The sequence below is a fragment of the Anser brachyrhynchus genome, assembly GCF_964034855.1.
Source record: "Anser brachyrhynchus genome assembly, chromosome: 2".
Classification (NCBI taxonomy): Eukaryota; Metazoa; Chordata; class Aves; order Anseriformes; family Anatidae; genus Anser; species Anser brachyrhynchus.
Genome location: NC_137695.1, coordinates 126243268 through 126268027, shown reverse-complemented (window position 1 = coordinate 126268027; position 24760 = coordinate 126243268). Strand labels below are relative to the sequence as shown.

At 40.5% G+C, this 24760-nt stretch overlaps 1 protein-coding gene across 1 annotated transcript in view; it reads right to left on the bottom strand.

The window, feature by feature from the left end:
* The window catches only part of SULF1 (sulfatase 1), a 128016-nt gene extending 103666 nt beyond the window's left edge, over positions 1–24350 (bottom strand). The window contains 2 exon segments of the mRNA XM_080578473.1: positions 21587–21679; positions 22855–24350. The gene's annotated coding sequence lies outside the window, so the exon portion shown is untranslated.
* Between the last annotated feature and the right edge of the window lie 410 nt (positions 24351–24760).

Below are 24760 nucleotides of genomic sequence, written 5' to 3'. Positions count from 1 at the left end.
CTGCTTCCTAATAAATCAAAAAGCAAACCAATGCACTGTTAGGTTTTCAAGTTAGTAGTGGCTGTGAAAACCAATAGGTCTTCTGGGATTTCACCTTGAAAATTTAAGCCCAGAATCTAGATTTAACATTCTTAATGTACAACAAAATATATAGGTATGAAATAACTGGAGACGTGAAAAATAATGTTATTGTTGTATCACCTAATATGGGGTTTTGGCTCTCTTTCTTTGAAAGATTGGTCTCTCCAGCTTTTAATAATGTACTTTCTGATTATCAGTTTCCAATTTTTTAGCAATGATGTAATAGCTAGGATAAGCTGACTGAAGGATTTCTTTGTGATTCTCACTAGCTACCATTGAACCTTTTTGCTCCCCATTACCATCACACATAGTTATGGGTAACTAATGAACACTTGCCTTTCTCTGTGGTACTCTCAGTACTCTCCTTTTGAGCACGCATATTGCACAGGCCAAGAAGACAAGAATTTAAAAAAGCACCTTCACAACCACATTCAACACAACTTATCTGACCCAAATGGCCACATAAGCCCTCCTTTGACCATACATCACGGGAGCCAGCAATATCCTGACAGCATTTTGAGTGCAATAACTTCTAGGTGACCAGTACTAGGGATGGGTGAGTGCAGCAGGCTCCTTCCCACAGGATTTGGTTGAATGCACAGTAGTGTTACAGCATTTCCGCACACCCCCCCCCCCCCCCCCCGCAAAATCACTGATATAATGAAAGGCTAAGAAGTCACAACTGACATATTTTTTCCACTTAATGTATTAGCTAGACCAAGTCTGAAGCACATGATGCAATGAAAGATTAGCCATCAGCCTTCAGAGGATCTGAAGAAGAGCTAAGTATGCAAACACTAGAAGATGATTAATGAAATTATTCCCTCATTTTTGAAATATAAATCAACTCTTATTATGTGTTGTGACAGCTACTTATTGTAGTTACATGAAGGGATGGGCTGTGATGCACTGACCATATCTTTAGCCTCAGTAATGCAACTGCAAATCCCACTAAAAGGGTGACTTTGTAAGTGCCAAAGGACAGATTTTGGCCCTTAACTTGCTATAAAATATTTTTTCCTAGTATTGTTGTTGTTATGGGAAAGAAATTGGGCAAAGAACCTTTGGAAGGAAAGTGTCTTGAAATGGCCAAGAATGTAACACCAAAGAATATAAAGAAAACAAATTATCAAGATGAAAATAAACTAATGAAGAAAACATTGTTTATAACAGCAAACTAAACAGAGGAAAGATGCTTTAAAAAATCCCTTTTCACAATCAATAAGCTGACTGCATGTGTACAACAAAAGCTCTATTTTTTTCCCTGTTTAAAATACCTCCTTTCATCACAAGAGATCCATTATTTTTTTACTCATTGTTTCCTGCTCACCCCTGCACTTAAGATCCTAGTTTCATGTGATGGTAAAGCAAAATCAAGAATCACTTAGTAGCAACAACTGGAGTGAATCATTGACTTTAGGAACCTCTTCATGTATACATACAAAAGGTATATAAAAATAATGGACGGTGAAGCAGAGTGACAATGAAATAAGTCGTTGGAAAATATACAGAAGAGTGAATCCAATAGCACTGGAATCAACAGGAATCTTTCCATTTACTTTAGTGGGCATTGAATTAGGCCATTACAGAGCATAAAAAAGACACATGGATAGGGTAGCTACCATTGTCAAAGTTTCCAGATGAATGTTTTCCACGTTCATGAACATATGAAAATACAATACTTTCCAGTAGGTGCACAAAGGAGTTCATTATGACTTAACGTCAGAGAGGATGTTATGCCGTAATTTTATTCTACTGAAAACAGATCCATTGTTTTCTTTAAATGCTGCTGTGTTTAAAAAAAATTGCAAGAGCATTTTCATTTTTCTTCTTTCTTTCAGTCTTCTTCAAGTTTCTGTGCACCGGTTATTATCTAGACTCTGCATACAGCCTTTGCCAGGAACCTTCCACATCACAATTCCAATCTGTGGTACAGGTGAAGATTTAACAGCATCACTCAGTAAGAAAGGCTTACAGCATGCTGTAATGCAAGATTATTATTTACAGTTCTTCCTTTAAACAGATACTGCTGGACTGTGTATCACTTGGGAATTTTGAGGGATGTAGTGTGACTATCAGAGAAATCCTTTCTATGTAACACAGATAAACAATAAAACATAGAATGGTTTACTATATGCAAAATTATTTCCATACATTGGACATATTGGTGATAAAGAGTTTTCCAAATAATTCCAGAAGTGTCAATATCTGACTGTTGAGTAACATGCCCTGGGGCTGCAATGATCTTATTTAAGCTCACAAAAGAATAACAGTCACAAAACCTCCAAGGATGACCCAAGGGACTGTGGGGAGTGTTGTGTGTGATTCACTGGAGAGGCAGAGCTCCATCTCTGAGTCATTCCTGAACTTACATACTCAGACTGATGCCAAAAGGGAGGTCTTTCTGAAAAAATGAAAATACTAGACCCACATATTTCTACAGATTCAGCCAGTTCATTACTTCCTCAGACCAATGCCATATAAAAAATGTCCTTATGCAGCAGCTTCCAATTTCACCTTGAAACAGCTTTATTCCAGTGAAGAATGCAGTGATTTCTGTTTGTATAAAATGCTTTTGCATTTCTAGCATTTAAGTATTCTATACAAAATTACAAGTACAAGATGCTTGTTTGTAATTTTAACTAACTGAAGACAGAACAACCAGGAAAAAGTTTTGGTGGTTGACTCTGCAAATGCCAATTAAGGGGCAAGAGAATAAAATTCTTGTTATCCAATATACTTTTTTCTTTTCTTTCTTTCTTCTTTCTTTTTTTTTTTTCCTATATCATCTATAGGAATGATAGCAGAGCAGCAGAGCAGTCTGAGAAACCACAATTTATGTAATTGTTCATTCTCCTCTGGCCTTATGGTTCTCATTGCCTTCACTGGGCACTGTTTGATTATTCCAATGGCATTAATTACTAAAGAAAATGGAAGGAAATATTATGGATCTTAGAATCAGCAAAAAAGGTAGCAGAATCTGCTTGAAATAGATTGAACCTGACAGGTACTTATTCTTCAAAAACAACTTTTATAAAAACTACTATAACTCCTCGGGATGTAGGGTATTCCTATGTTTCTGCTAATCAGTTGTTGGAGAAAGAAACAAATAATTTGTATTTTAAAGTATGTCTGTCTCAATTTAGGTATTTGGAAGACTCTGGCATGCCCAATGTAGACTTAAAATGTTAACTGATACTCGAAGTACATGAAGGGGTAGGTGGAGCAGGAAATTTCTTTAGATGTGACTTGATGAAGGTTAATGATCCCCCAAGTATGTATGTGCTTTCTTAGATGATAAAATAGCAGCATCTCCCTTTGCCTCACTGGCAGATTTGTTTTTTTCAGCATAAAGCCTATTGTTTAGAGAGACACGAACTCTAGACAAGGTTGCTTCACACAGAAAAATAAGTCAGAGGTTTAATAAAGTAGGCTTTTCCTATGTTTTAGTACTTAAAATAACAATGCCACTGTGACTTGAAACCCAACTAATTCTTATCACTTTCTGAACATAAAGAACAATATCACTTCAATCAATGAATCAAAAGGTGAGATGACCTTAATCTAAACATTTAAGGAACAATTTAATGAAGTGATACATGTGGAGAAAAGGAAGAAGGCAAGGAATACACTTGTTGGAAACTTCACTTTTCTGATGATGTTTTCTGATGTTTAGTTGTGTTATCTTTTTAAAGTGTCATTGCTTTTTTTAAAATCTATTTTTAAGAAATATGGAATCATTCCACAGTCACAACTGAGCGCTGCCTGCTGTTATGGGTTACAGTGCCATTGAAGTTTAAGCAGGGCTGTTGTGCTTTCAATTCCCCCTACATTTTTTTTTTTTCCAACGGATTGAAATGTGACCAAATAGCAGCAAGACTGTGAATTGAAAAGATAATTCTCACGTGACACTATTCTTAGTGCTTTGGGGAAAACACACACATACAAACCCTTGTGTCTGATTCAAGATGTGGAAAAAAAAAAAAGAAAAGACAAATTTATGAGAAATATTTCTGAAATTGAAAACATACTAAAAAACTCTCCTATGTATTTGTTTTGTTTAGACTAATTAAGACTTCTGCTTTATGTTACCACAATAGACGTTGAACATTTGTAATGTATTTACTGAGGTTAAAGGAATTATGGGATGAATTTGTATCTATTATACCATTATCCTTAAGCAACAATATTTTAGTAATCAGTTGGAATTTATTTTTATAAGTCAATAAGGTGACTTGGCAGTCCCCCTAGATTTTACATCCTCAATAAATTTTATAATACAGAATGCTAATAAATTTTATCAGGAAAAAAAATCAAAAAATATTTTTTCTTGAAATGTTCTATTACTATAAATGCATAGCTGGATTAAATAAAGATGTAAACAAAAGAATTTATGGATTGGCTGGATTCTATAGCTTGTACAGGTTCTCTCATATCTGTGTAACGTGTTATGCTAATGGTTGTCTTTATCATGAACTGAAAAATGGGCAGTTCTTTAAAGAAAATCTGTCCGAAGAGTCAAAACTAAGTTAAATAACCTAACACTAAGGTTACAGGGATTTGCTTCTGTTGTTGCAGCCTCCCTAGCATACACATACACATCCCCCTCTCTCACACACACACAGAACAAACATTCACTTCCCTTATTAAAACATGATGGTGGAACTAGCTCTTACTAACACAATATTTTTCCATGTCCTACTCACTAAGTCTAAATTACATTAGAGTCAAGCTTCAACTACATTGTCTCCTCTTCCAAAGAGAATTTTTTCAATATATATCTTTTGAGTTTCTCTAGCAATATGAAGGGCTATGAAAGCTTATAGTTAAAAAAGCTATTTTAGATCTTTAAAAAATCCTTGGGTCTAGTTTCTTCTATTCAGCTTTTGTATTGTACATTGTTAACTTTTCCTGAAGCGTGAAGACCAGAAAGTATCAGCAGTCTTTCCTTAATATTACATTATACAGAATAGCATAATATCAAGACACCAGTAAAACTCAAGACATGGTGCATGATTTTGGCAATTCATACTCTGTTAATTTAAGAAGTTAGTTCTTACAGCCGTTCCATACCACAGGTTTTGGCCAAGGTTATGGACCCTTTAACAGAGAAAGCAGAATGGGAGGTCTATCCCAATGGCAGAGATCCCCAGTGTTTCTTGTTTATAGCCCAACATATTAACTGTCATTTAAAATCGACTACTTCAATTTACATCAACATGCAGAGCTATGAATTGGAGTAGCTGAGGAGCTGCTACAGAGCTCATTCAGTTTTATTTGCAATGGGACCTCTAATCTCCAGGAGATTAACAGGGCAACAGCTAGGAGGGGTGTTTCTGAAATCTCTCCTAGGCTTCAGAGGTGATGGATCAGCACAGAATGAGGATCCATGTTGATGCTCCAAGCTGCAAGAGAGAAAGCTAAGCCTGTGTTCAGCCCCATTGAGCATGCTGAGCAAACAGTAGGCCTAAACTAGCTATCAAGAAGGAAACCTCTGCCTCCTCAGATCCTGGGCATCTAGATTATCCTGCTGAGGTAGAGACAATGCATTCTCTTGAGGAGGTTCTAGGACATGCTCAATTATAGAATCAGAGAATGGTTTGGATTGGAAGGAACCTTAAAGATCATCTAATTCTGCCCCCCCTGCCATGGGCAGGGACACCTTCCACTACACCAGGTTGCTCAAAGCCCCATCCAACCTAGTCTTGAACACTTCTGGGGATGGAGCATCCACAATTTCACTGGGCAACCTGGTTCTGTGCCTCACCACCCTCTGAGTAAAGAATTTCTTCCAAATATCTGATCTAAATCTATGCTCTTTTAGTTTAAAACCATTACTCCTTGTCCTATCATGACACTCACAGAATCACAGAATCACAGAATCATCTGGGTTGGAAGAGACCTCCAAGATCATCTAGTCCAACCTCTGACCTAACACTAACAAGTCCTCCACTAAACCATATCACTAAGCTCTACATCTAACCAAGAGTCTCTATCCTGCTTTCTTGTAGGCCCCCTTTAGGTACTGGAAGACCACTATAATAGGTCTCCCTGAAGCCTTCTCCAGGCTGAACAACCCTAACTCCCTCAGCCTGTCTTCACAGGAGAGATGCTCGAGCCCTTTGATCATCTTCATGGCCCTCCTCTGGACTAGCCCTAATACATCCTCATCCTTCCTATACTAGGGGCCCCAGAGCCGAATGTAGGGCTCCAGGTGGGGTCTTATGAAAGCAGAGTGGAGGGGGAGAATCACCTCCCTCGCTCTGCTGGCCATGTTTCTTTTGTTGCAGCACAGTATACAGTTGGCTTTCTGGGCTGCAAACACACATTGCCAGCTCATGTTGAGCTTCTCATCAGGGCTGCTCTCAAAACATTCTTCACCCAGTCTGTATTTGTGGATGGGATTGTCCCAGCCCAGGTGCAGGACCGTGCACTTGGCCTTGTGAACCTCATGAGGTTCACACAGGCCCATCTCTCAAGCGTGTCCAGGTCCCTCTGGATTGCATGCCTTCCCTCCAATGTGTCAACTGCACAACACAGCTTGATGTCATAAACAAACTTTCTGAGGATGCACTCAATTCCACTGTCCACGTCACCAAAAAATATGTTAAACAGCAGCAGTCCCAATACTGACCCCTGAGGAACACCACTTGTTACTAGTCTCCACCTGGACATTGAGTCACAACTCTTTGAGTGTGACCATCCCACCAATTCCTTAATCACCATCAAATTCATGTCACTCCAGTTTAGAGACAAGGATATCATGAGAGACAGTGTCAAATGATTTGCACAAGTCCACGGAGATGATGTCAGTTGCTCTTCCCCTATCCACAAATGCTGTAACCCCATTGTAGAAGGCCACCAGATTTGTCAGGCATGATCTGCCCTTTGTGAAGCCATGTTGGCTGTCACTAATCACCTCATTTTGCATATGCTTTAGCATAGTTTCCAGAAGGATTGCTCCATGATCTTGTTGGGCACAAAGGTGAGACTGACTAGCCTGTAGTTCCCTGGCTTTTCCTTTTTTTTTTTTCATTTTTAAAAATGGGGGCTATATTTCCCCTCTTCTAGCCAGTGGGAACTTCACTAGACTGCTACAACTTCTCAGATAAGATGGTTAGTGGCTTAGCAACTTCATCTACCAGTTCCCTCAGGACCCATAGATGTGTCTCATTAGGTCCCATGGACTTGTTCACCTTTAGGTTCCTTAGCTGGTCTCGAACCAGAATTTCTGCTACAGTGGGTGGTCCATCATTCTTCCAGTCCCCTTCAGGGGCTTGGGCTATGTGGCTGGAGCTCTTGCAGGTGAAGACAGAGGCAAAAAAGTCATTGAGTACCTCAGCCTTCTCCACAGTCTGGGTAAACAGGTCTCCCATTTCCTTTCCTAGACTTCCCTCTATAGAAGCCTTTCTTGTTACCCCTGACATCCCTGGCCAAATTTAATTCTAATAGGGCTTTAATTTTTAATTATTATATGGCCAAAGTTCCTGTAGTTGTAAGAGCACTGCTACAGAAAAAACAGATACATCCTCCAGATGACAGAGGCCATGCACATGTCTGTTATAAGGCAGTATCTTAACTCCATAGCTACAAAGATGGTTACGAGATGATGAATGAATAAACAAGGGTAAATAAAAACTGAATCAAACCATACTTGCTGGCAACTCATTTCAGTGAAAATGGCAAAAATAGCAGGAGAATGACCAGGTTCTAAGAAGTAAATGTTTTGGAGTTCAGGTCATTTTGAGTATTTTCAATGCTCAACCTTTTTTGAGTATCAGAAACAAGTTTTCTCTTTTGCCCCAGTTCGTAACGAACTCATGAAACTTCTTTTGTCCTTATTTCTTCACACTATGAAACTCTGACAAACATAGCTGAGATGTGAACTGAGCATCAGGAAATATGTATTCCACTCCAAATATTCAAAAACTGGCTGAAGGATGCAGGTGGTTACATCACATGCATAATGCATGAATCAGCAGTTGATCTTACATGCCAAACAAACTTCTCACTAAAAAAGAGATTCAGATATTTTACCCCAAGCCTATGACAGGAGAAATTAAAATTATGTTTCCTAAAATACTGCCAGAGGCTGGTAGAACTGACATGTACCTAGTGAAATGCTTGTCATTGAGTGAATTGAATGTTCGGTGCCATTCATGAAGTTATTAAGCTCAGAGAGCTTTTTAAGATGGTAGGTATAAGCGAACTCAGGTAGAAATCACACAGGCTGACTGGAAAATGAAATTACCTGGAATAACCACTAAACCAGGGTTGCTTTGGGTTTTATATGTTTCAAGTTCATAAACTTCAGTGTATAAATTTCAGTTAGTTAACTTTTTATCCTGCAACAAACAGAATTTAAAAATAGCTTTATAAGGACAATAGATGCATCAACATGATATGCGTGTTAAACTAAAACTGGATTGTTTTAATTAGCAGTTCTGAAGTTGCAGAGACTTGTAAGAACTACCACTACTTAGAATTGACAATGAAGTTGTGGGAGGAACTTCAAGAAACATGAAGATGAGAGAAGAAAGCTTTGTCAGTACTGCTAAAGTGCCATAAGGAACTCAGATGGAACAATACCACTGACAAGAAGATATGCAAAAAAGTTTTTTTCGGGGCTCCAGGCCATAGGTTGCAGTCATTTGAAAATGATCTATTTCAGGAGTCACAAGGTTCAGTTAAAGTGTTCTCAAACTTCAGAGAAGGGCAATAAAAATCCATAACTGAAAATAAAGCCTAAACTCAAAATAAAAATCCCACATGCTTTTAGCTTATAAGTATTAGAGTGGTCTTCAGCACTATGTTTAGTTGGGCTGCACAGAACCCCATTGAATTGGAAATAGATTCTTTGAAAGAGAGCTTCTTAAAGGTGTCTACTGTGACAGACCTAGAGTGGCCAATAACAGGAAGTAGACCATCCCATGCAAATATATTTTGGAGAAATATTTGTCCTGCAGCCCACTGTGACTGTGAGAACTATTTAAAGATGAATTAGGAACAACTGCATATACCAGGAACAACTGAGAGGGTTGTCGGGCACTGGGACAGGCTCCCCAGGGTCATAGTCACGGCACCAAGCCTGTCAGAGTTTAAGAAGTATTTGGACTGTGCACTTAGTCACATGGTCTGAATTTTTGGGTAGACAAGTGTGGTGCCAGGAGCTGGACTCAATGATCCTTGCAGGTCCCTTCCAACTCAGGATATTTTATGATTCTATGATTCTATGAAATTACTAGCTGGAACACAGGGTTACCTTCATATATGGCTTTTTATCAATATCCAGTCTACTCAGAGACACTGAGAATTCAACCTTAAAATTAAAACCAAGAATAAAACTTAATTCAAAACAAAATAATGAAAAAGTAAACCTGAGTGCACTAGATGTTTAAGCAAAATAAACAACCATCTTTAATGAAAAGGGAGGTATAAAAAACTGTCGACAAGTCTGAGGATGACACCAAATTGAGGGGAGCAGTACATGCCTATGACAGGGTTTCCATTTGGAGGGACCTAAGCAGGTGGATGTAGTGGGCTAGCAGGAATCTTATGGAATACAGCATAACAAGTAGCTTTAGAGAAGTGATTTTCTACCTTTTCTTGGCGCTCATTAGATGACGCCTAGAGTCCTGTGCCCACTTGTGCCCAGTTTTGGGGCCCATAGTACAAGAAAGAAAATGATAAACTGGAACAAGCTCAAAAGAGGGTCACGAAGGCAATTGAATAATGGAGCACTTGCCCCATGGTGAGAAGCTGTGGACATTGGGTTGGTTTAGCCTGGAGATGAGCAGGCGTTGGGCAGACCTCACCGCAACCATCCAGTATCTGTAATGAAGCTGTAAAGAAGATAGAACCAAGCTCTGTCATGGGACAGTGAAGCATGGCAGGAGTTCAAGAGATACTGGACATAAACTGAAATTAAAAAAAAAAAAAAAAAAAAAGAAGAACAAAAGAAAAAAAAAAGAGTCAAACTGGATATAAATAAAAGCTTCTTCCCTGTGGCAATAGTCAAGTAGCAGAATAAGTTGCACAAAATGTTGTGCACTCTATCTTCAGGGGTTTCAAGATCTAAGTGGATAAAGCCCTGAGCAGCTGGTTGTGACCTCATAGCTGAGCCTAATTTGAGCAGGACCTGAGACCTCCTAAGGTTCTGTCCAACACAAATTTTCCTTTAATCATTCTGTAAGTATATGAAATAAATTGAATGTGTTTTGTGAGGAGCCTGGTTGAGAGCATTTTGTCACCACAGGAATGGGTAGCTTTCCTTATTCTTGACAGAGGGATAAAGAATTGACTTGAGCATCCCTATTCAGATTATTTATGGGTGAACACAGTGCTAATCATGTGCTTGTGTTTTGTGAGTGGCTCAATTAAATTGAGAACTAAACCAAAATGAAATTTGAGGTTAAAGAATGGTTATTTCTCTCCCTGCACTACACAATCAGCCAACCACTGTCTCTGCATGTTGTGGTGTCTCTCATAATAAAGCTCTGTAGAGCACAGTTTGCTGTGGCATAACAAATGGAGACATCCCAGACTACAAAAATCTGCAGTGGGTGCTACTGGCACTGAGGGAAAGAGAGAGATTTAGACCTAGCTCTTTTCCTCTCAAGAGTCTGACAACTGAAGAACATGACAGCCTTTCCATTAAAAGCAGCAGTGTCTTGAGGACATATATCCTGCTCTCTCTAAAACTCTTTCACAGGAAGACTGCCAAAGTATTTTGCAGCAAGCAGGACAGGCAATAGCACCCTCAGTAGTTGAAAACAATCTGTCTCACCCTGTGTATGTTACAGCAGGCACAAAAGATGCCCAGATACAGGTGGAAAATATGGCAACATTTCTAGTTTTTTTGCAGAAGCAATGTAATCAGTGTTCATACATTGCAAATGTAAGAATTCTTTACATCTGTTTTTAATACTAATGAAGAATATGCTTGGTAGGGACCCATTAACCAAACTGAGCTTTGCTCCTGAGATTTGTTTGGTGCTAGCAACAGGACTGGCAAAATCATCACTAGCAAAACAGAGCTAGAGACATGAGAGAGGAAGGCTTGATACTTCATCATTGCCACAAGCTAATCATTTCTCTCTGAAAATCCAGATTAACAACTTTGATTCAAGAAAGATGAATGTCCACAACAGAGAATGTAAATATGAACTATGGGAAGTCTTTTCAGTTAAGCTGGAAAGACTGCAGCCAAGATATTTCTCACTTAACCTTCACCAAGAAAAAGGTCAGAAAAGGCCAAAGTGTTTAAGCAGAGCACAGAATGGAAGAGAGCAAAACTTCCTATGCAAAAGATTAAGCTCACATTCTTTCAACTTTTATTAAAACTATTCTACATCACTCTACACTTTCATTTAAAACAGCTTCCTGACAGCATAGAATGCAAGGTCTTGAAGTAAGAAAACCAGAAGATAAAAGCATAAATGGAAAACAGTTTGTGTACTGTATACAAAATGGGTAAGAATATGAATGATACATGAGAAACAGAAAAAGAGAAATAATACCTACAGCCTTTGCAAATTACATAACATGTATGCCCAAGGCAATCTTCCATCTCATGTACTTCCACGTACTTGTACTGTAAGATGAACAGTTCCCAGGGCATATGTGGCTTTAACCATAGTAGAAAACTTTTGTTTTACTTCTAAGTAAAAATAAGCTTCCTTGCTTCTAAGGAAATATAAATACCCTTCCAGCACAAAAAAAAAAAAAAAAAAAAGTCTGAAATTAAGGTCTCTAGCTATGAGAAAACAGCTTAGTTCCTCTTTGATACACCATCAGCCCCCCAAGTCCATTACAGCAACTAAAAGGTAGATATTGCACAGTAAAATATGATACATGATAAATGCCTTAGAAGCGTTTGATTAAGAATCAGTTGTGCTCAGGATTTCTCCAGGATTTCTCCTGGAGGAAGAGATAAGTATACCTCCAAGCAAACTCAAATGTGGATAGATCAATACATATGTGCAGGAACCATGCTGACACACCACTGAGAGAAGGAGAATGGATTTTCTTTCCATCCCCCACTTGCCAAATCTGATTTATGATCCTTAGGAAAATCTATCAGCCATGATTCAGACTCCTATTTTGTCTATTTCAGAAGTTGCCTATCCACTCAGATTCATTGGCAATGCCTGTATCTATAGACTCACAATGGAAATTTATTGCCCACCTGAATTTTCATCCTCCACTGTACAGTAATATTGTTTCTATTAAGTCTAGATGCCAATGATTCACGATGAAGCAGGGAAAAGAGCTTCTTCTAACAATGAGTGGCCCATGCAGGGCTTTGAAGATAAGGACAGAGACATGGGTTCCTCCTTTCATGCCAGATGTGACTCAGCAAGGTGCCTGGAAGACTGGGGTGAGGCATTCTTGGAGATGTGCACTGCCCTGTGTTAGGCTCTCATCCAAACTGATGGCAAGAGTTTTTCTAAAGATGAATTGTTTGACAGTAAGGTACGACTTCAAAAACACACAGACCCATAAATACATGCATTAAAGAGATCAATTCCAAACTGAAAAGCTCAACACATTCTTCTATTGCAGGCAATAGAAAAGTGGCATTTCTGGCAGCCGTAGGTAGCTGAACACTAAAAAAAAAAAAAAAAAAAAAAAAAAAAAAAAAAAAGAGTGAATAGTTCAAATAGCTACCAGATTCAACACACTGGTGCTCCAAATGTTTGCATCTCTTTTCCACTACTGTGTTAACACTGGTGTCCCAGTTAATGTTTTGGTATAGAGCAGTATTAGTACAATCAGTGTAGAACACGAATCACTGTTGGTCATTATCTGAACTTTCTCTGATCAAAGGGCAAATGTACCTGCAGCAAATTCAAAACAATAATCAAGGTTTCTTGTATTTCACACAAAAAGAGAAATGCATAATACATGCATAGTCTTCTCACACTGCTTATGTTGTAGCATCTGCCAGAAGGAGTGGTGGATTCTCCAGGCTTATATACAAGACCCTGACATTGTCAAAATGAGTAATGTCATGATATGGTTGCACAACATCCACAACAGCATGAACCTCAGTTCTAGCTAGCCATGCCCTTCTTTCACCCAGCTTTTTCAGCCTATGCTGGCAACTATCTTCTACCAAAAAAGGTTCACAAGATTTGATGGTCATCTTTCTATGTGAAAGGTACCCACGGTACCCAAGACCAGAACAACTAAGATCCAATGGTTCTATGTCGAGGTGGAGGCTGGTGATGAGTGGTGTCCCTCAGGGGTCTGTCTTGGGACTGGTATTGTTTAATATCTTTGTTAACAATGTAGACAGTGGGATTGAGTGCACCCTCAGCAAGTTTGCAGATGACACCAAGCTGAGTCGTGCAGCTGACACAACAGAGGAACGGATGCCGTCCAAAGGGACCTAGACAAGCTAGAAAGGTGGGCCCATGTGAACCTAATGAGGTTCAACAAGCCTAACTGCAAAGTGGGTCAGGGCAATCCCAGACACAAACACAGACTGAGAGAAGAACTCACTGAGAGCAGCCCTGCAGTGAAGAACTTGGGGGTTCTGGTGGATGAAATCCTTGACATGAGCCAGCAGTGCACGCTTGCAGCCCAGAAGGCCAACTGCATCCTGGGTTACATCAACAGAGGAGTGACCAGCAGGTGGAGGGAGGTGATTGTCCCCCTCTGCTCTGCCCTTTTGAGGCTGCGCTTGGAGTGCTGCATCCAAATCTGGGGCCCCCAGCACAAGAAGGATGTGGGGCTGTTAGAGCAGGTCCAGAGTAGGGCCACAAGGATGATCAGAGGGCTAGAGCACCTCTCCTATGAAGAAAAGTTGAGAGAGCTGTGGATGTTCAGCCTGAAGATGAGAAGGCTCTGGGCAAACCTCATTGCAGCTTTTCAATACTTAAAGGGGGCTTATTAAAAAAAAAAAAAAAAGATGGAGAGCAACTTTTTGCTCAGTCAAATAGTGACAGGACAAAGGGGAGTGGTTTTAAACTAAAAGAGGAGAGATTTAGATTAGATGTTAGAAGGAAGTTCTTCACTGACAGGGTGGTGAGGCACTGGAACTGGTTGCCCAGAGAAGTTGTGGATGCTCCATCCAAAGTTATAGCATCCACCTATAACAACACCATCCAAAGTTTTGGAAGGTATGCAAGGCCAGGTTGGAGGGGGATTTGAGAAACCTGGTCTAGTAGATGTCCCTACCCATGGCAGGGGGGTTGGAACTAGATGATCTTTAAGGTCCCTTACAACCCAAGACATACTATTATCCTATGAAATAGGTCTGTGTTACTTGTTATGACCTATTTTTTGAGATATGGTTATACTGCATCTCAAACCATTCATAAGTTGCTAAAGAGCAAAAAAAGACTTGCATTTGTAGAAAGGAAAAATTTGCAGAGAAACTTAGTGAGAGAGAAAAACAGAAAGTGAACTGCATAAGATCACTTTTGCATAAGATGCAAAAGACCTAGAAAAAATGATGTATCTCTTTCAACACCTCTGTGATGACATTTTGTCCTATGTTGAACTGTTTGTTATTCTTCTGAGGAGCCTGGTGATCCCTGACTACGTGTCCTTCAGCCTCTCTTCATTTTACCCTTCCTTACTTCAGAGGATCCATGCCTTAGAGGAATTCTCCATACCAAGAAGATCAAAAAAACCTAACTCAGCAGCCTTTTGAGCTTGGGAGTTAAGTCTGCAGAGCAGCAGAGCACAGGAAACCTTCCTCTGTGAGTCTATATGCCAGCAATGGACTGAAGTTTACAGTGAGATAAGAAATGCCGACCTTCTACTGATATAGAGATAAAAGAAACTACTGGAATGCCTGACAGATAAACTTGGGTTAGCTTCAGAACAGTTTTATTGGTCTAACTATGGTAATGGTCTCCCTAAATCCTATTCAATGGTGGCCAAACAGATAATGTTACAGCCTCAGTTCATAAATTGGCTCTAGATGTAAGATAGATCATAACAATCCAAGGTAAATTCATATGTGTTTTATTAGGGACACATTCAGGAATTCAGGTGTTAGAGCTATTCTTTTCAATAACATAGTGGGGAATGACACAAAGGGAATCTTTGCTAAAAATTAGTACAAAGGTTGACTTATTACATACATCCTTACTTCTAGAAAGTTACCAAAACCCAAATATTATACTAAAATCTACTATCATTGGTGTTTCTGCAGTCTTTGGAAAAAGCAATAGTTAAAAGATGCTTATTATTTACAGCATGTTTTCTTTATTATTGCACTACTGTTCTCTAATTTGTGACTGGCATGCCCTGAGGCAACCAAGCCAGTGGGTGGTAATGCTCAAAAGATTTAGCATAGCTAAATCCAGAAACATGGGTACTGGACTTTTAAAGATTTTCGTTGTCTTTCCCCCATTCTTTGTCCAACATCATACCCATGTAAGACCATCTGTTATTCCTCAGTGTACCTTTAGAGCTTGCAGGCCCCAGCAACACCTCAGATCCCCCTAAACTTCATCTGTCCCACAGCCTTTGGACATTCTTTCAAGAAACGAGGGTGGGTGGTTTTCTAAACATTCTTCTGTAACTTAAATATTTTAGAAAGAAAAGGTTATGCATTTTTCTTTTCAGCATAGCCCAGTACAGAAGCTGATGACACTTTAGATGAGTACTTTGTTCCATTTCTCTGGTCTGTATCTCAATAACTTTTAATCTAAAATGAGTATCCTCGTCTCTTCAAGTGAAGCATGGTTCCTCCTGTTCAAATGAGAGACACGCTTCATACCTTCTTCTGTGGAAAGTGTAGGAGACACCTTAAAGAGATATGTAGGAATTACATTCCAGCTATTCAAATACAGACAATGTTCATCCATGGCATCACTCATCTGTGGGCCAACCAAGAAACTCAAGATGATACCAAGTTCCTCCAGCCTAAGCTCCTTAGCAGTCCTGGTAGAATAAGTGGGTAAGCTTCAACCCCTACATGTGCTACTGAAAGAGGCAAATGCCTTTGAAGGTTTCTAAAAGGAAATATTGTCTGCCTAACTGAAATGCCTGAAGGCCTTCAGAGGGACTCTCTTCACTGATCAGAGAGAGTACATGCCTATAGGTAGCTGCTTTGTAAGTATTTATTTTTCTGAGGCACCTCAAATACCTTGGCTAGGAAGACTGGATCCCACCCTCATCATCTCAGTCATGTTTTTAAAGAGCATCTAAGCAGGTACTAACATTTATTTTCCCTTTTCTCCCCTACACTTCTTATTCATTTCTCTCCAAAGCTTATCTGTATATTTAAAATATCAGAAACAGCAACCAGTGTCTTTCCAGATTCTAAGTCACACTGCAGCAATTCTCTCTGTAAAAATGGATATGCTTTCATTAAAAGCATACACATTTAGCCTTTTGCTCATCACACCATTAGCATGATTTCATGTCTATTATCACACACTCTCCTGTAGTCATACAGTGTTCCAGGCTGCAGGGTGAGGAGTCACCAGGTAGATGAGTGATTTTACAGCTCACACCCTCTACAGGGTTGTTCACATTTCTCCCCCTCAGTACAAGCCACCAGCTCCAACCTCTTCCCTTGCACCAGCTCGGATGTTGAGCCATCTGCCCACTTGCTGAGTTGAATCAGCTCACCAAACTGGCAGAAAAAGCAACTTCCCACTGCTCCAGTGAGCTCATCCAGCACACCAGGAGGTGAGTCAAGAGCCAGACCTGGCACAAGGGAGGAGATGGGAACACACAGCTGGAGGCAGAGGATGGGAGGATCAAGGATGGCTTTCTCCAGGGCTGCAAGCAGAGTCAAGGAACCTCGCCCTCAATAAAAACTTTTTACCAAAATGGGAATTATCAGACAAATGATCAGAAATTCCAAGGGGGAGCTGATTACAGTAAACCTCAGGTATTTTTTTTTCTTCTTTTTAATTGCCAGGCACAATATACACAAATCCATCTTATTCACAAAGTCTGCATGCATTTACACAGCGAGATTTGGGATTTCCGTTAGTTTCCTCCATGTTTTTGGAGCTTCATGCATGTATGTCAGCTTCCTCAGCAACAGTGAGGATTAGGTTTAAAAAAACCAGAAAGGATAGATCTGAACTTCTCACGTAATATCTTGACTCTAACACTTGACGCTTTACAAAGGAGGCTAAGTATCACAAGACTACTGATAAAAGTCAGGAGACTTGGCAGTTCTGCAGACATTTATGGGCTTGGTAACACATTTTTCTCTTTTTAAGTGAAAACAGACAAAACAGTGCACATGTTAGAATAATGAACATCTTGGCACATTGCAATTACAATACTGGAACAGACCACTGTTCTGTTTTTATGGACACTTTAGAGAAAAACAATCCCTATTTTCAGCTCCCTGTTACATTTATTCTCCAGAAATCTTGTGCCAAAGTTTTCCCCATTTTCTCTGTGGGCTTTCCAGACAGACTTCACCTCCTGTGAAGCACCACAAAAATACAGCTGCTGTGGAGCAGCTCCTCTCCTTGCTAAGATGTGTTAGAGTCACATCATAGAGAAACGGCAATGTCATTGACATTCAGAAAGACAACATCAGGAGAGATTTTATTTAAAACATGAAATTATTGACTTTCAGTGTTTTGCTTTCATTTAGAAACTCCATGAATTATTCTGTGGAAAATATAGCACTGATCTACAAAATAGCATGGAACCACATCTAGCAATCTTCCAGAATATAACAGTGGTATTGTCACAGTAGCCCGTGATACATTTGGCGAAAATAAATAAATAAATTAATTGAAGTTTCACCAATACTACCAAATCTGCAGAGAGCTATAAGATTACAAGATAGAATTCTAAGTTGTATTTTTTTTTTTTTTGCTTTTCCATAAAACAATTCAAAGACAAATTTTAAGAAAGTCATGACAAAGTCTTGGGTAAAGAGATCAGCCATTACAGAAATGTTTCATTGTAACCAAATCACCATTGATGGTTAAGGCTAGGAAGACTGAGTGCCAAGGCTAATAGCGCACAAAGACTTACCAAAGCTTTTAAACAGATTCTGAAAGGGGAAATTAAAGTTCTGGGAAATAACTGATACCAAAACTGCTATGTGCACTCCATAAACCAAAAGATGAATTAAATATTACTTTTCTCAGAAAATAAAGGTCTTAAGGCACCAAAAATTAAAAAGGAATTCATCTCAACAGTTAGCAAAAACTTTTGAGCAGGAACAAGAAATACTAAGGCAAAGATTTTAGAGGCTCTCAAAAGGATTCTACTGACATACCTAAAATATGCTAAAATAATTCAGCTAGGATAAAAGGTGTCTGGTTTGGCAATTCATATACTACTGTGTTGCACTCTGAGGTAACGCTAGTGGAGGCCTTAAGGGTCTTTCCATTTTAGATTGTCCACTACAAGCTCCTGACAGCGTCTAACGTGCATTACTTGGCAGGAACAACAGAAGAGTGACTCTGATCGTACGGAAATGGTGAAGGTCGTGAAAGTCTAGATGAGAATTTGTGTTGCTGGAAAAAAAAAAAAAAAAGAGGCAGGGGGTTGGGGTGGATATTAGGTTGCTGGTCCAGCTGCAAAGGCAAAGAATGGTGATTTAGAACTTGTTAAAGGGAGAAAAAGGCTGCCTTGCTGCCACTGCTGGGGCAGAGTGAAAGGGGATGATATCACCTCCCATCTCCTGCTGCTTTCCGTACATGTATGTAAATGTCCAATGCAGGGACAAGGTCCACAGGTAACTGCAGTGCAGGGACAGCTGCGACTCGATGGAATATTCACCATGTACATCCACCCTTAACACCCAGGTCTGTAGCGCTCTTACAGCAGCTCTACCTGTGGTGGAGGTGTTGGGAAAATGTAATATGGGAAAGACAGCTGCTGGGTGACATGCACATCACGTAGCTCTGTTGTGAGCTGTGCCTATTCAGTACCTTCTAATCTAACATCCTCAAAATCTCCTAAGACAGCAGTTAAAATTTAAACAGACATTCTGAAAACACACTCGTGATCCCATTATCGGTATCGTTGATGGGATTACAATGAGGGTGGTAATGGTGGAAAATTTTTAGGAGAGGTCTAGTATCAACAGCAGGAGTGGCCACTAATTGGATTCTTTCTGTGTCACCACAGAGTTGTCACGGGACCCCGTCCTCTGTTGAACACTGCAGCTCTCAAGGCACTCAGAAAGGAGCTTTCTCAATTGTTATCACATCAGTCTGCCTTCCCACTCAAACACAAATCCCCCAAAGCCCTTTCTAAAGCTAAGAAAATCATGGAAGCCATGACTCCCATGACATCCGCCGCAAGTGTCCGGCCTCATCAGGATAAGAGTAAGTCCTGGCGTTACACAACACTCAAACTCCTGATCCTGCGTGAACAAACATAATATCGAGTGCAGTATGTAAGTTAAACAAAGCTAGATAATAAACTGCAAACTGTCAAAATAGTCTGCAATAAAGTGATCTCGGCAGAACAGAATTTTCAAATTGTTCACAATAATTTTTTCCATTGCTTTCTAACTTCCACTGAGCATGGGTTTTTTAACATCTTCCACATTTGGAAACACTGTCCCCAGCATCTCAACATTTTTAGTAAACTGCTCTTATCAGTTCCTGATGAGAGCTGTTACAGTAATTTTCACACTGATACTTGCCATCTCTAGGATACTTCAGGTTTCTAAAATGCATTTTTTCCCTAATGACCTCTTATTTAGCTTACTTTTTAAAGATGTATTTATATACCATTTGGAAATTTACCAAATAGTTTTTTTAAAAAAGGTAAGGTTACACCAATCATAATTATTTTTTCCTCTGAAAATAAGACAAAAAAATCAATGAAAAGCCAAGGAGATACGCCAAGCAGGAAAAATTGAAGTTGCATATTATGATGGAAAAAGCTCACCCACCTTGATTATAAAGTGTTAAGAAGAGGAAGCCCCTGACAAGTAATAAAGTGACACATAATTAAGACAATTCAGGGCAGAACACATTTTGACTGGAAAACATTTTCTCGGGCTCTGTCTCACTGTTTTGGAGCAATGAGAAGAAAAAAAAAAAAGTAGCACTTTGAAAACAGCCCTATGAAAACAAGCAATATCCAACCTAGTCTTCGCTAGCTGTGAGTGGGGGGAAAATTTTGGTGGAAAAGAAACCCACTAGATTTTGTGTGGCGCAGATTCCCTCACATCACAAACACAGTTGATAGTACAGACATGCCTGGTATGTTCAGCATTCCCTATCAAGCAAAGATGAATTAGCTGCAACAAAAATGTATTACAGCTTTCATGCAGCAGTTTATGGATCTTTTTGTACCTCTGGAATTTCTAACCTTGAGCATATCATGGATCTACTAAGGTTGCACTGGTCTCAGATCTCTTCCTCAGATTATTTTTATCTCACTGTGAGGAACATCTCTGTGAGTTCTGAGCACTTTTACAGCTGCTAGGATGCTAATGGGAACTTCATGTGTGTACCCAGTACAAGTGCTCTCAGGGTAAAAAAAAAAAAAGCCAATGTCAAAGGAAGGTATGTAGAAGTCACCATAAATATGTCTTTGAATGTTTACCATCTGGAACAGTAGATTACATTTTGACAAGAAGCTGGACTACCCCGTGGGCATTGTCTTTTAAACAGCCCCATCATTATAAAGGAAGGAAAAACATGATTTGCTGTTCCTAGTTTCTCAGTAGGATTTTCTGGCACTGCTAGAGAAACTTGTTTGTGGTTTTTTTTTCTTTCTTTTTTTTTTTTTCTTCTCTCTAGTAAAACAATAACAAGACAGGCATGTGTCGTTAGCTAAGCAGTTTCTTGAAAAATACAGTTTTTATAGATGATCTGGTCTGTGATCAGACAATGCCCATGGAGAGGGCTGTACCCAATCTAGGCTGTGACTGCAGCAGACTGAACATCTCACAGGGCTGCACATTGCTGCACCTTATCCTTCTTGGAAGAATAAATCTCTGTATGTTGGTTTTTTGGGCTTCTCACAGGACAGACTGGGAAAAGTGAAGAGGAGAAATCCAATATACATGGCATAAAAGGCATTAACACAGGCTCATAGTGTGTTTTTTTTTTTCTTTCTTTCTTTCTTTTTGGGGGAATGGGTGGGTGTTTTGTTTTTGTTTTGTTTTTCATTTTTAAGCTTGTAAAGTTTCCATCACTTTTCACAGTGAGAAAGAGTGGGCTGAGAGAAATATCAAAATGGTCAAATGTATTCACAAAAGTCTTGATCTGGTCATGCAGCCTTATTAGGGATTTGACTTATTTGAATTTGCTGTAGGTCACTTCTGAGGACACACTCTTACTGAAGGGTATGTTTGAAAATACATGCTAAGAACAACCCATAAAGGAGCCAAACAGCTTCCTCACCAAAAAAAAAAAAATTGGCTTGAGACAAAAATATATGTGCAACTTGAAACATGGTTTTATGGGCATCGTTATACAGTTGAATGCCAAAATCACAAAGCACCAGCTATAAATCCCCTTGCTCAGCCTACTACTAAACAGATCTTATTTCAGAACACATCATATACAGTATTATTTATAGAATATCTCACCTGTAAGTGGTGAGGATAGCGTTAGATTTCTTTCACAAGTAGGAGGCCAATAATTCATAAGCACCACAGGTATGTGAGAGTTAGTGTGAAGATCTGTTATAGTGCGAAAGAAACAAATCAGTTTGTTACTGTGCACAGGGAGACATATATACAGTAGATGATTTATTTTAAAAGGCAAATAACCCATCCTCTAATATTTCCATCTAGGTAATTTAGAGTAAAACAATGCCAATATCTTAATTCTCTGATAAGCTAATGTACTCTAATTACTGATAACGTTTCTGACTTCTCAGTTAGTTTGCTGGGCTTCCCCCCGCTGCAGACATCAATGAATTTAATAGTTAAATTAGAAGAAAACGATAGAAGAGTGCTTCCATAGCTAATTTGTAATTACATTTCTCCCCCTTTTCCTTCCCAAACATATTTTTTTCCTCACATTTAATTAACACTTCAGATCGCTTGTTTAGAATCTATAAATATAGTGAGACTTTAATGATCCATTATAGTGATGCTACTTAGTTTTCAATGACTTGTAAAACTTTCACAAACAGATCTGCAAATGAATTACATCCATCTGCTCTGCTGCAGCTGCAAGAGCAGCATTACATTGTAAACTGCCTTTTCCTACTTTCCTGGTTCTCTCTTAACTTTAATCCCATGTGTAAGCCAAGCCGTCTCCCTACCGATCATCAGAAGCCCAGCCAGGTCTCTGTAAAGCAGCCTTCAAACTTTACAGACCTCTCAAACGCACTCTCCAAACACTCTGCGTCGCCTCACAGCTGAGCCGCAGACAGGCTACGCTGCTCAAGCATCCTCGGCCAAACCTAAGAAACGCTCTGCCACGCTTTCTCCCCCCTCCCGACCACGCACTTTGCACGAACCTAGTGCAACACCCAGGCATTTCCAGCAGCAGAGCCAGCACCAAGGGCTGCATCCCTGCCGCTTGCCGTTTCCCGGAGCAGAGCTCGCAGCACGTGTGTGCGAGGCGGGGGAGCCCGCAGGACACACTGCTCCGGGAGAGATTTTCTAATCTACACCTCCACCAGCGTGACCTTAGCTGCGTTAAGAGTGTTAGCTCTGCGCGGACAGCCGAGCATCAGGCAGTGCTCGCTGTTATCTGTCAGCCGTACAATAGCAGCATTGATAAGGCAGCAGCAACTGGCTTTGACAAGTGTGCTGGGCTAGCATTCCTCTGAAAACCGGGAAGGAGAAAGAAAAAGAGAGAGACGAAAAAAAAAAAAAAAAGCAGGATGTGCCTTTTACTTTACCTGAACAAAGTGTGGGGCTTTATTTTTCCCTCTGAGCTGCTGGAAAGGATTCCTCCCTCTTCTCCCCCAGAGCTAGGTAGTTCTTCTTTTGCTCGCAGCGCACACTTGGGGAAGACCACACAGCTCCAGCAAGGCTGCCTCTCTCCCCTAATCCCCACTCGAGTGTGATGACACACACTAACCCCAACCATCTGTTGAAACACGTCCTCAAGCACTCAGCACAGTGGTGTGTCAAGACGGGCTGCCCAATCCAATCGCTGGGGCTGGGTGGCTCTTAAGGAGCTGGAGGCAGAGACAAGGGCAGAAACTATAGGGCTGAGAACTCTTTAGCAAAGTAACCTGAGATTTTGAGAACGGGCTGCTATTGAAAAAAAGAGCAGAAGGGGGAGGTACTAGCGGGAAGGTAGAGGGAGTGGATTAGTCCGGTGGCCACTTCTCACAACTCCTTGTATTCCCAAGGGACCACTGGGACCCCCTCGCAGTGGGATGCACAGAAGCACAAGAGCAACACTATTTTTTTTTTTTTTTTTTTTATGGCGGGTCTATTGAGGGCAATCTCCTCCAAGGGACGCTTTTCTAAAAGAGATAAAAGACGCAGCCTGGGATCCTGATAAACTGCTAAGGCGGTTTGCACGGCGCTGTGACATCGGCAGCCCGGGATCCCCGCTCCTCGCCGTGCCGCGACTCCCCCGGGAGGCTGGAGGCAGCCCGGGGGGCGAGGAGCGTAAAGAAGGGGGGCAGGCTGTGGTCCGGAGGGCAGACATTCATACTGCAGCGGGGATATCTGCAGATCCTTACCGCAAACCCTTGCTTCCCCGCACCCCGCGTAAATGAACGCGCTTCCAGGCGCGACCGCGCTGTTTCCGCGCCCGTCCCCTCCCGCGCCCCCAGCACCCTGTTGCTTCGCCCAGCTGCTCCCCCTCGGGGTGCAGGCAGGAGTTGGAGGCCCGCTGCCCTTCCCCGAGGGACTCCGCACCCTCGGTGCCCCCCAAGCCCGGGCTGGGGCCTGGGGGCAGCGCCTCGGCAGGTCTGGGTTGTCTCTGGGCTGTGCCTCAGTTTCCCTCAGCTCCAAAGCCAGCATTATCACACCTTCCTCCCTCTCGGGGACACTGCCAGGAAAAATACACTAATTTACAGAAGATGTCCAGGAAGGATAGATAAGCGACACAGAAAAGCTGCTAAGTGCCAAAGAAACAGTTCTTTCCTTTCCCCTCCCTGTAACCGGATAGCGCGGAAGAGAGACTTAAAATCTCAAGGGTTTTTACCTCATTACCAAGTGCCTGACTTGACACTTGCATTAAATCTACATTTCACATTATGACAGATGTTGTATTTTCTTTGAACTGAAAGGGAGGAACGTTTTGGCATTAGAAGTTACTCTAAAAGTGTTAACATCCAACTTGAAGGTTTGCAATCGTGAAAAGACACACTCTACCCAGCTATATGAAAGCCATATGAGAGCCTTGAAATGTTGATTTGGCTTACTTGTTCTTTAATACCTTACACAAGCCTGTTTCTGAATTGCTGGTGGATGCTTAATAAAAAGTGAGATTAAAGAGCCGTGCTTTGTGCCCAGCTAGTAGTTACCAGAGCAGAGCTGGGGAAGAAAGACGGAAAAGAAGAAACTATAGTCATGATTGCATTTGCTCAAATTCTTCCCAAAAGTGATTATGTGGTGTCTGTTTCAGCCTATTAAACTGAAACTGCTTTCACAGATGTTGGGTATTCACTCAAACACTCCTCCCTAATCTGCTAATTCCAGATAAATAAGCAGCTAAACAATATTTTCAACAGTAATATGTGGCGAAGAAGGGATGCAACTACTGTCCCTGGGGTATCATAAGACTCTTAACATTGCCAATTATTTCTTCAGGGCAAGTGTTTGGTTTGATTTTGTTTTATTCCA